The sequence below is a fragment of the Typopeltis vanoorti genome, chromosome 24 (assembly GCF_054136105.1).
Source record: "Typopeltis vanoorti isolate ZY-2024b chromosome 24, IOZ_Tvanoo_1.0, whole genome shotgun sequence".
Lineage (NCBI taxonomy): Eukaryota > Metazoa > Arthropoda > Arachnida > Uropygi > Thelyphonidae > Typopeltis > Typopeltis vanoorti.
In genome coordinates, this window is record NC_143572.1 from 31,593,921 (window position 1) to 31,607,333 (window position 13,413).

The 13,413-nt window shown below is 36.6% G+C and overlaps 1 protein-coding gene across 1 annotated transcript in view; it reads right to left on the reverse strand.

Annotated features, from left to right (window-relative positions):
- The window catches only part of LOC150093076 (very long chain fatty acid elongase 7-like), a 124,439-nt gene that overhangs the window by 103,041 nt on the left and 7,985 nt on the right, over positions 1-13,413 (reverse strand). The window lies entirely within an intron of this gene.

The window sequence follows — 13,413 nt, forward strand, 5'->3', positions numbered from 1 at the left end:
GATATTATTATAGATAAAAATGGAAAGGGATTAAGAATAAAATTATTAAAGTGACTCAAGACGTCCTAGGACGCAGAAATAATGATAAAAGAAATGAATGGTATGATTTGGAATGTAGAAAATGTGTTGAAAACAGAAATACAGCACGACTAAAGATGCTTGAACGGAAAACTCGAGCAAATGAGAATGAATATAGAGAAAAACGAAAACAAGTCAAAAAGATGTGTAGAAGAAAGAAACGTGAATGGGAAAAGGCAAGGCTAAATGAAATTGATATTTTGAAGAAAACAGGACAAACTAAGAAAATGTATAATACGATAAAGGAAATTAAAAAAGCGGATTTCAACCCAGTCAACGTTCTGCAGAGACCATGAGGGCAACTTGCTTGGTGGAAAGGAGGACATTTTGAGAAGGTGGGCACAATATTTTGAAGATCTCCTTCAGGACAAAAACAAGCTTGGAAAATAACGTTCCAGACGAAGATAAGTATAATGAACTCCTGGCAATTATGGGAAAAGCTGAAAGACAGAGGAAGTACTAGAATAAAACGAGGTGGAATTAGCCCTAAAGAGAATGAAAGAAAAATAATAAAGCACCTGTGAAGATAGAATACCAGTCGAGCTATAATAATACAATGGGAAATCACAATTAATCAAAATAGATGAGTGCTTGCAGAGGTATTGAAAACTGAGTCTATGCCTACATGGGATGCGGCTATCATCGTTCCTATCCATATGAAAAATGAAGTGTCTGTGCCAAAATTATAGAGGAATATTACTGTTAGCAGTAATTTACAAAATATTTGCAAGAGTACTGGCAACTAGATTGCAACGCTTTATAGAAAAAAGCTGGGTGACTACCAATGTCGCTTTAGGTATGGTAGATCAACAACATACCAGACATTTAAAGTACGAACTATAATGGAGAAATGCTACCAGTTCAATATCAATCTGCACCATTTGTTTGTGGACTTTAAAAATGCTTACGATAACATCAATATAGATAAGCTATTTAAAGTCATGAAGTAATTTCAAATTCCACCTAAACTGATGACATTAGTTAAACTGACAATCCGAAATACCATGGGTAGAGTGCAAATACAGGGTGAACTCACACCTGAGTTCAGGATTACCAAAGGATTACGACAAGGGGATCAACTATCAACAATGCTTTTCAACCTATGCCTTGAAAGGGTAATACGAAATGTAATTATGAACAGAGGTGGAACTATTATGAATAGAAGTCTACAGCTTTTTGGCTTTTGCGGATGATGTGGACTGTTTCGGAAGGACTGAGAGTAGCCTCAGAGAAGGTTATAGACAAATGAGAGAGGAGGCAAGGATAATGGGACTACAAACAAACGAAACTAAAACAAAATACTTAATTGTTGCCAGGGATAAACAAAAATTGGTAAATAGCCAAAGTTTCACAGTAGATGAAGAAACCTTTGAACGAGTCCAGCAGTTCAAATATTTGGGTTCACTAATAACAGAACGTAATCATGCGTCAGTTGAAATTACCTATAGAATAGCTTCTGCAAATAGAACTTATTATAGTATTCAACCACTATTAAACTCTGATTTGATTTCGATAAAAAGTAAAATCCAGTTATATAAAGTAATCCTGAAACCTGTACTTTTGTATGGCTGTTAAACATGGACAATGATCCAGAGAGATCAAAACCGATTACAAATATCGGAACGAAAGATATGGACTTTGGAGTGTGAGGAATAACAAAGAAATAATGGAGATATTCGAAGAAGTGGATATTATTACTGAAATAAAGGTGAGAAGACTGGGATGACTAGGATACGTTCAACGAATGGGGGATGACCGAACCATAAAAATGGTCTTCATGTCTGGACGAGGTGGATCTAGGCCCAGAGGATGACCAAAAAGGAGATGGCTTGACGACTTGGAGGATTATTTAAAGAAAATGAGAATAAAGATCTGAAGGGGCAGTGCTTGCACTGTTTTTAACAAGAATAAAACTTGATTGTTTTATATTTGCTATGCATTTAGTATAAGCATTGTATGAAGGTAGTGTTTATATCAATAAAACTGATTTTGTGCGTCGATGTATTGCTATGGAGGAGACTTGGATTCACCATTATACACCAGAATCCAAACAGCAGTCAAAACAGTGGACAGAAACCGGTTGTTCAGCGCCAAAGAAGACAAAGTCGGTTCCATCAGCAAGAAAGGTTATCATGGGATCGGTGTTTTGGGATGCTAAAGTGTTGTGAACGGTATTTGAAAGACGGAAATTTGTGAAAAAAAAAAAATTCGTAACTAGATGAGTGAGTGACGCCCTCAGACGAAATGTTTGCTTGGTGTTTTAGGACGCTGAGAAAGTTACCGATGAGCTCTTTGAGAAAAGAGTAAGTGTAAATGTCAGTCAGTCCATGGAGAGAAAGAGAGAGAGCGATCGAATCCTGTCTGGTGATTTCTGTATAGCTGAAAGTAAAAGTGACGGATAAAGTGGCCTAACATGTCTGTAGTAGGAGGTATAGCGAGACGGAATCCATACTGTTGGTCATTGAATTATTGGTGGCATTTAAGTAGAGGACATTCTGATTGGTGATGACTTTCTGTGTTTTGGTCAGGACTGTCGTGATGGCGATCGGTCTTGACTAAAGACGTTTATCTATCTATTTTTGGAACAGGCTGGTGTACGCTTGCTTTATTTCACGTATTGTAAACATCCTAATCAGTACAAACGCTTGTGGTGACGGCATAAAGCAAGTGAAGAATCTGGAACACAACGTTTGAAAACAATCTGGAAGACTTTTTTAAGTTATTAAAGATCCTGTTAATGTGTTTTGTTTTTTTCATTAAAGTCTTCAGTCATATGCTTCCTTTCTGATATGGGTACAGGTGATTGTTATTTGTTATCTATGCCGAAGTCTGAGGTGACGAATAGTGCTTGGGGGTCAATTTGGAGGTGAATGTAACCTTAAGGTCACTCAAGGTTACCTTGAGGTGCAGTAAAAAAGGCTCATCTACATGAAAGGTAGAAGTACAAACACATGTGTGTGCTTTGAATTGTTTGGTTTACTTTATAGTAGTTAGACTGCTAGTTCTCCATTTAAAGTCAGACTTGAATTTGTTCTTGATTGTGTTATATTTGCTACGCATTTAGTATAAGCATGGTATGAAGGTAGTGTTTATATCAAGTCATGTACGGTGTGGCGAAATTTTATCTTGAACTCCTCTCGTATACTTGTGATTAAACGTGACATAGAAAATGGACGGAGTTTTGAGAGAGAGTTCGGAAGAAAACTATAACTAATATACTTCGATCCTTATATATTTTGGATAATCCTTTATGTAGCACATTAAAAGCAGCTGAGTTTTCTGGATAAAACTTTTTTTTCAGAATTAACTGCCTCCATTGGATTAGAGTTTTGTTTTATGTATGTAAAGGGAAGTAAATTATAAGCATATTATAAGCTCATTTACTTTACTTAAGAAACTATTATTGCCTGCTAAATATACTCAGACCAATACTTTTATGCATACTAGTAATTCTTAAAGTTAATAAACTTCTGTAATATAACATTATATTATACTACAATATGTAGACAGTTAAACAATTACGAAGTTCAGAGCCTCTTCGTCCATATGGCATCATTTTCCCAACAGCATACAAGAGAGGCGTTGTTTGCACGAAACTATCCTCAGTAAAAACGAAGTTAATACTTGTCGGATTGATAATAAAACTCGACATAATTTTCATGACTCTCGGTCTGCCATAGAGAGAACTTATTGAAAATTCGATTCTACTCGGTGATTAGAAATACTTTTTCCAGGGTCTTTTTCTTTAACCGACACCAGAGCTAGTCGATCCACATTTGGCGCAAGCAAATACGTTTTTCCCTAAGGAAATAAATTGGTACTTCCCATTAAGTACTTCTACAAAATCACTCGTTTGAAACATCGTGTGACAGTAATATAAAATGTATGATGGGATGCTAAATGTTTCTTCAGATAGAGTATGGACGATCTTAGTGCAAACACTTCAGCTTCCTGATTAAAAAGGCAGCTAATGAGTCTCAGCAAATGAAATAATAACAAAGATAATTGACGATATTAGGGATAGATGAACTTTCGTATAATTTACAAAAGTGAGAACAATCATTCGTTTGGTTAAGGATCAACTTTGATTCTTCTGTCTGTTGTTCCAAATTTCTCTCATAGAAACATCATAAGACTTAAATAAAGTGAAAGTTTACAGAATTTCAGTTCAGGTGACACAATAACATCAATAATAATAATAATAATAATAATAATAATAATAATAATAATAATAATAATAATAATAATGTACCAAGAAAAATTCAAGAATTTATATAACTTCATTCAGAATAAGTACAAATTTTCGCATAAGCAGCAAAATATTTCTTACTTACCGTGCATTCGCCAATTATGGAATTGTTGATGTTCATACGTACACTAATCAAGTGTAGTCTTCAAACTACTAAGTTTACAATTTGAGCTTCTTTTACTCAAATGTTTTGTTTCATTTACACCAGTTCTACTACTTTTTTCAGTAGAAGAAAAATGTTGAAATCAAGCTACGTGAATTGCGAAAATATAATAAATATTAAGAACCTGTTGTTTGTCATGACTTGCTGCATTGCGCAATTTTGTGAGACTTAATCAAGATCAAGTCCTTAACCTTTTTCATACCAGTGATCATATATTGGCTAATTCTGTCTGCTTATGTTCGCAGGGATGATTTGTCAATTTTTGTGGGATACAAATCTGCTATTCTAATAAACATTTTTAATTGATCTTAATTACCATAGTTTAAAAAAAAAGGCTATTTAGCTCTTCACAGCAGCATATGCACCGTTGTAGACTATGTTATGCAGGCTGTCGTCAAAGTCTGCATAGCTTAATCTATACAAGGTTATGAACATGGAATACGAACTGATTACTAAAAAGTTCATCGAGATTTTTATGTGGTTTTTTGTAAAGACTTACTAATGTTTCGGGTACGAAATTACACGAAATCTTGTATTTATTTATTCCATAAATTGAAACAAAAGCGTATATACAGAGGTGATAATTTAGCAAACATGATTTGCTGATAAAATTGTGTTTTGTCAGAAAATTCGAAGTATTTGTGTACGATCATATAAACTGAGAAAATTGCTGAATTTGGAACTTCTATCGCATGAAAGTGACACCCACAGTTTATTCATCTGTACTTCTGTGGGTACTTGGAGAATTAATGAAGTAATTACTTTCCTCTATCTAGTTGCAAATTCTTGGAGTTGTGTTTATTATTATAGTATTTCGGGTCTTCTCGTCGGTGGGCCCGGTCTATCCCTGCGTCATCGATAAATTTCATTGCCCATTGAAGCACCAGTCAGGGTTTATTGGTTGCTTCATATGTCAGCTGTCCCCTTTAGTGATTCTTCTGTTACTCATATTCTTGTAAACAGTGTAGATGACGGACTTAAAATCATTCTAAATTCACTGTAGGAATACCAAAGTTCCTCTGTTCCAGGGAACAGCAGTGCAAATGTCACCATAATCTGACACATAGGCTCTTTACAGCAGTATACAGGATTAGCGACTTTGCTGCGTAACATGTAGGCCAGATATGTATATCTTAATTCTAGCAACCTGAACCACTGCTTTCTCAAAGTTTCTTAAATGTACTCTGCACAATTCCTTCTACGGAACCTCCAAATTTATCCGATCTGATATGGAAAATCTTAATTCATCTTCTTATTATCTATGGGTCCAAAGTTTCTTGCCTCATTCAACGGCACTGATCTGCCTTTCTAATCGCTCTATAGATTCTGATAACTACGGTGACATTTTTCATTATTTTTAATCGAATTTTTATAATCTTCACACCGAATATCCAAACAGTGAGGTGTTTTTCTTAGCCACTTCAATGTTCACAACTCAGACTTGCTTCCTTTCTACAGTTATTGTAATGACTCTGGGAAACATACAGAGAATTTGTTCTCTGCAAAAATCCTTCACATTTTTTCCATCTACCAGCCTAAACATTTGATAATTCTCTGTACACTCAAAATTCACGCTAATTTAAATTTAAATTCACGGGAATTTTTATAATCCAAACATCAAAGGCAAAGAGCCTATGTAGCTCAGTGGACGTGGCGTTTGCACATCACGGCGCTTGACCGCACGAAGGAAGCTTGCTTTCGAATCTAATCGGCGACTAGAGGAAATTTTTCTAAGCCTTTTTGACCAGTTCCGGAGTTAGTCGATCTCTGGCACGGGCAGGCAGGTTTTTTCTCCCGAAAACTTAGGTTTTTTGTCCCGTAAACTCAAGAACATCGACCGTCGAACCTACATTATTTCAGATATTAAATATATTGGGTTAGGGACCACGAGATGGCGGCACATGTTAAGCCTTCTCTCTTCACTGTGTGCCGCTTAATTAGTGATAGCCTTGGGCCATCTATCTCTGATTGGGTACCAGTGGAAATTGAACTGCCCACTCAGTCTCCAAAAGCTAGATGGGGCTAAATGGCCTCGCCTACTCCATATACGAATAAAAAGGCGTTAGCTGATTTTTATATATATATATCAAAGGCATTCCAAATGTCATTTGAAATAGCAGCCCTCAAACTGATAAGTTAGACCATAATATAACTCAAATTGATGGACGAAAAGATTTGTACAAGATGGATGGCTTACATTTCATTGGATTTGGGGTGGGAAGACTGGAAAAAGTGTTGCTGAGTGAAGCGAAAGTTGATGTGCAAAATCAGGGAAACTAAAACTATTAAGGAGGGGGAGGAAGTGGATATGCAGACATCAGTGAGGCAGTTGAGTGTAGGAATGTTTATAATGTGCCCGAGACAGTACGAAGGACAAGAAATCAGAATCGGATAGTTAGTATAACGCATCAAGATAGGGGTGGGACAAATGGACCTCTGCATTTCATGTATACTAATGCCAGGAGTATTAGGAACAAGAAGGAAGAATTTTGGGCCTTGGTTGGCTCTCCTGGCCACAGGTTATTGGCATTAGTGAAACATGGCTGACAGGAGATGATATAGTTAGTGGGATAGAATGTGTAAGGTATAGTGTATTCAGGAGGGACAGAGAAAATAAAATAGGAGGAGGAGTGTTATCGATGATAGCTGATGAACTGCAGCCAAGGAGAATTGAAGTTATATTGCAGGGTAGTGAAAGGAGCTCATTTGAGGCTATTTGATGTGAGATTGAGGCTAACTGAACAAAATGTACAGTTGGGTGCTGCTATAGACCAGGTGATGGAATAGATGGTGGAGATAGTATGCATAGAAAAATTGATGAAATGAGTTGAAGGAGGGTAATTATTATGGGGATTTCAACTATAGTAACATTAATTGGAAGGAGGAGAGGACACATGTGAGGAAGGAACTGGATTTCATTCAGTTACTGAGGGATAACTATCTAAGACAGCATGTAATGGAAAATACTAGGGGTTCTAGGGTGCTTTACCTAGTAATAGCATCTGAAAATTTGACTGTAATGAATATGACCACATTGCAACCAGTTGGTGAGAGTGATCATAGGGTCTTGACTTGGGAGGTGGCTAAATGTGTGAAATTTTCAGTTAAGACAGGGTACATGTGGAATTACCGTGCCGGCAAATATGACAAGCTTAAGAGATTGCTTGGTTCAGTACCATGGCATGTAAAACTGCAAGGGCGGGATGTTGATAGGGCATGGAAAGTGGACAAGGGCATTTGCAGGAGCTAATGGCGGACTGTATACCTATAGTCCGAATAGTAAATCAAGTAGGGGTTAAATGGATGAATAACACCATTAAACTTGAGTTACAAAAAAAGAAACAGCTGTGGAAGGAATTTAAGGAGAAAGGTGACCTGGAGGCACATGAACGGTATAACGCGCAGGCCAGAAGGGTAACGAGTGTGGTGAGAAAGGCAAAAACGGATTATGAAAGGAAATTAGCCATTCAAACTAAAGAGAATCCCAAAAAGTTCTTTCAATATGCTGATAGTAAAAGAAAAACTGTACATGGCAGTTGTAGTTTGCCATGTACAGTTTTCCTTAAAATCATTCTGCCGTACAGAATGATTTTAAGGAACGCTGATGGTAGGGAGGTCATTGAATCAGTCAATATAGTGTAATTACTGAATGAGCACTTTGCAAGAGTATATCATCCAGGTGGTGACGTTTAAGGAATGAAGGAACCATTAGTTTATATGGGAATTGTAGTGAATGAAGTGGAAGTGAATAGTCTATTACAGAACCTTAATGTGAATACATCTGTGGGATTGGATGGTATATCAGCACGGGTCTTACGTGAAGCGGCTAAAGAATTGTCAGTGTCCTTGAACTTATTGTTTAATCTGAGTCTCTGGTCTGGTTTAGTCCCGAAGGGGTGGAAAGAGGAGAAAATTGTTCCATTGCATAAAGGAGGATCCAAGGCTACTGTTGCAAATTACCGACCGATCAGCATATCAGGAGTCGTTGTCAAGGTCTCAGAGAAAGTAGTCAAGGATAAAATACAGGAATGGATTGATGAAAATTAGATACTGTATGGAGGACAGCATCGTTTTTTGAAGGGTATATCATGCCTCAGTAATTTGCTCAGGTTTTATAACACAGTGACAGCTGAACTGGATAAGGGTAATGGGTTTACAGTGATACTGCTGGACCTGGCTAAGGCCTTTGACAGGATACCACATGGAAGTCTAATCCGTAAACTCCAACACATGGGAATGGATATAGGGTTGGTGAGATGGATAGGAGGGTGGTTGATGGAGAGATGCCAAAGAGTAGTTTACTCACGAGTAGAGTCCAAAAGACGGCCTGTAACTAGTGGTGGGCAGCATGATTCTGTTGTTCTTGGACCACTGCTGTTTAATTTGTTCATTAACGATATAGGGAAGGATCTGAGAGGTACGGTTCATTTCTTCGCTGATGATACTAAATTGGGTAGAGCAATAGTGAATGCAGAAGATGTCAAAATTTTGCAGGATGATTTGGATATATTGGAGGTATGGGCCAAGGAGAATAGATATCAATTTAAGGTGGCAAAATGTAAGGTTAAGCATTTTGGGATGAAAAGATTAGCAACAATATATCACATTGGTGGAACTGTACTCCAGGAGATTGATGAGGCCAGGGACTTTGGAGTATTGTTGATAGGGAGTTGAAGTTTAGCGGTAACATCGCAAAAGTGGCTAAATCAGCTCATCAAATCTCTTGGATGCTGAAGAATACTTTGACGAGCAGAGATAAGCAAGTTATTGTTCCTTTGTATCGAGCCTTGATAAGACCCCATCTTGATTACTGTGCCCAGATATGGTCACCTGGGTTTCGTCTTGATGGGGAGGAGTTGAGAGGATCCAGAGGCCAGTGACCAAGATGATAGCAGGTCTATGGAATGAACCTTATGAAAACAGGTTGAATATTTGTGGGTTGCAGAAATTGGTTGATAGGCGGAAAAGGGGAGATATGATTGAGACATTCAAATTGCGGAAGGTTTCTATAGGATTAATTCAGAGGATATTTTTGAGAACAGACCTGGTGGTGGGAGGACTAGGGGACATCCATGGAAGCTGGGCAAGAGTGTGGTTAGTAAGGGTGTTAGAGCTGGGTTTTTTACTTTTAGCGTGGTGAATGAGTGGAATAAGCTGCCAGAGTCTGTTTTGGGTGCTATGACGGTGAATGAGTTCAAGGCAAAGTATGATAGATACTGTGTGAATGTCGAATAATTGTGATGGATATGATGTTTAGGACCTCCATCGATGAGTCTGAATACTTCTTGGAATCACTCATCATCATAATAATAATAATAATAAAATTTCCTTCTCTGCAAACTTCAGCCAACCAATATCAATTTGGTGTTGATTATCATTATAATAGAGCCTAATGGAATAATATCTGTCACGTGAACTCTTTATTTCCCTCCGATTTCTGGGTACGTCGCAGACATTTGATACTTAAAAGAATTAAAAGAACAACTGTTATAAACTCAAGGAGCTACAACAAGCACTACCAGAGAAAGCTCTTGACGTTTTTGTGTAGGTTATCAGGCAGGTAGGTTACCAAATATCAGGCAACGAGAAAACTACAAAAGCATATAATTTTTTATACAAGGGTTTGACAATAAAATTGTCCTTGATAATCGTTTTATTATTTGAAACCACCTTCAGAATGCACCAATTTCTTCATTCTCTTAACTCTTTTCTTATGTCTCCCGCATGCAGAAAACTTCTATAACCCCCCAGTGCATTCTTATCATGAGATTGCCTAAGGATTGTTTTTTTTTCATAAATTATATATATTTTTTTGTAATTTTTTTTTCTTCAGTGTTCAAACAGTACGGAAATCGTGCTCTAAGAAACCAAACAGAGAACGTTTGAAGCCACTTTAATTCTCCAATTAGAGAGTGATAACCTAGCCTCACACTGAACAATGAAAATCATTTCCCACTTATAGACAAACACAAACGCGCATGCCCACTGCGTGATTCGAACTTGTAGACTGTTGGTGAGAGAGCAGTAAGCTAACCACTCGGCCAAGCAGGCAGGCAGGTGACTATCACCAATCCACTCTCAAATTTATATTAGAGCTCGGAAAATATGGAAAACTCCCTTTTTGAGGTTGTCATCATCTTATTCACAGAATGAACACCAACTCAAATCCGAACTTCAGACTCTATGAATTTTTTTTTTATTTTCAATGGCTATTCCAAAAAAAAAAGTTTATAAATTTTTTTTTCGATGATCTTTAAAAAATTTGGAATGGTAATATTAATTTTATTTCTTTTAATTTATTATGAATGTTATTCCTACAGTACGATAAAACTTCAAGAGCCCAGAGCAAAAACTGATCTGTAACAGCTGAGTGATGAAATAATGTTTCGACATGATGAAATAATGTCGAAACATTATTTCAGCGCCCTCTAACGACATAGTGTTTCGACATTATCTCTAACGACATAATGTCGAAAAGATTATTTTGTTTCGACATTATCTCTAGCGACATAATGTCGAAACAAGGTATAATTCACTATACAATGTATTGCTGTGTTCTTTAACGATCTCTGCGTTAAATTATGTGCCATATAACGAAATATACTTACATACACGCAAATAGCTTCAAATAATAACTTTGGTCAAACGTCACAAGTGGTTGTGATAAATATTGCTAGCAGTTCCATTATGTATGTATGCCTCAACTTAAAAGTGGAGTTTCGATTAACTTTCAAGGTATCTAATAAAATCTATTTTGATCTTGTATAAGTCATTTTATTTGTATTTATATTGTCTTCATGTTTTACAGCTATTTACAATGACAGCAAAATCAAGATAATAACGAATATTCTAATAGGCACAAAGAAGAAATTGTAACAGATATGAGAAAGAATAAAGAAAATTTCGGGACCACCATTACGTATGATATTCATTGTTCCTAAAAATTCATAATAATTCAAATTTGATATACAGCAAGATGAGATTGGAGATTGCTAAATATCAGGCAACGAGAAAAGTAGTTATCGTCCAAGAGATCAAGGCAGACTAGTCCATTCTTTATGTTTTCAGAACGTGTGTAACGAGTTACCAACCTTGTGGATTACACTTTACAATTTAATGAAATCCTTAGATTTCTAATGAAATCTACTTGGATTTCATTAGAAGTTATTTCCGTGTTAATGTTACTTATTCTTGTCATAGTTTTCGTGCTGATAATATTCTGTTCGTCATGTATCTTAATTCATCTCTCCCATTAGTTTTCATATTTCATAAAATAATTCATGATAACCTTCGCAGTTTACGTAACACGCACTGATGTCTCAAACACTGCCTGAATAGGGATTGGGCATTTCATCGAAAGGCAAATCTTTCGTCATAATCAGTAATAACTCTGTTTTCCCAGTTCTCGTCTTCTGACCGTATCGTAATTTATATTGCCCTTTGTCAGCAAGAACAACTTCGCTTAACCATGATTCGAAAATCAACACGAATTTCTTCCACTTTCTTCAATCAGTAAATAGAATGAAAAAGACAAATTATTCATTGGGCGTGTTGTTCTTGTACAGAGTACAATCATGCTACTCAAAGTGCACTTTAAAGCTGTAACTCATCCTTGAACTTCTACTTAAACTTTCATCTTCGCAACATTTCTCGTGCGATAGCAGATATCTTAATCTCCCGTACGGCTACAAACGAAAAAAAATCAAGCATATTGGAATAAAGGAAGGCGATCGTTAAAAATGACCGAACCAAACATCTCAGAAATTCATGTTGAGAAATGCTTGGACCACTAAGATATAAATCGCGAACCATGTTCTTGATAAACAGCATTTGGTGGTTTGCCCACTAAACATTGTGACATTAGACAAATGCCCATCATAATCATCATCATCATTTTCATGATATATATACTCTCAAAGGGTGTTCATGCTACTATAAGTGCACTACTTGATTAAGTTTACATTTTTATTAATCTCCTATCAACAATTTTCCTCCAAATGAGTCTGTTACTTGTCAACTCTTCAATATTGTCGTATCTAATATTTCGTTCTTCTAAGACACTTCTGAACTGAATCAATCCACCACCCTGATCTCCCTCTGGGTTTGTTTCATCTCACCTTTCCATCAAACGCCTGCTTTACTATTCTTTCCTTTTCCATGTTGATTCCGTGACTATACCACCTTAGATTAGCTCTCCTAACACATTCGTGAATGCCACTAAAGCCAAGTTCCTTTCATATTCTGCCATTTAATATGATTCTCCAGGCCCCTAATTGCCCAACATATCATGTAAATATTAGATCTATGTCTAATTTTGAAAACGTTTTGTTACGTTATTGAAGAGATCAAGTAGTTAGTGGTTACTCCTAAATGGCTATGATGTGTATTATGATTGTCCCTAATATCATCGTTCATGAGGTATACAATCTAAGTAGTATATATACTAAGAAGTAAAAAAAAAATTAACCTTAATCTTCCTAATATAAATATGCACGGAGCAGAATCGGTAATGGTACATGATGCATATACTAGTTTTAGATGTCCCAATTAACCCATTCCTAACTGAGCTAGATAATGACCTGACCTTCTGAGTACACAATTACTTTATTTTAGTAGGTGACATAAATTTGGACTTATGCAAAAGTGTTAGTATAACATATAAAAATATGTTATACTCTCATGCGTTTATTAGCTTACGTAATAATGAGGGAAATTAATAACTTGGAAAACTTTGCAGATCATATATTTCTAAGAACATAGGTTGGCTTTAGATTTATCTTCAGCCAGGCTTTAGCTAGCATGGATGGCCGAGTGGTTAGCGTATCCGTTCTCCAGCCAATACGTTGCGGTTCGAATCCAGACGTGGGCATGGATGTTTTTGATTGTCTGTGGAAATCTCAGTCGTGGTGGTGGTAGTCGGCGG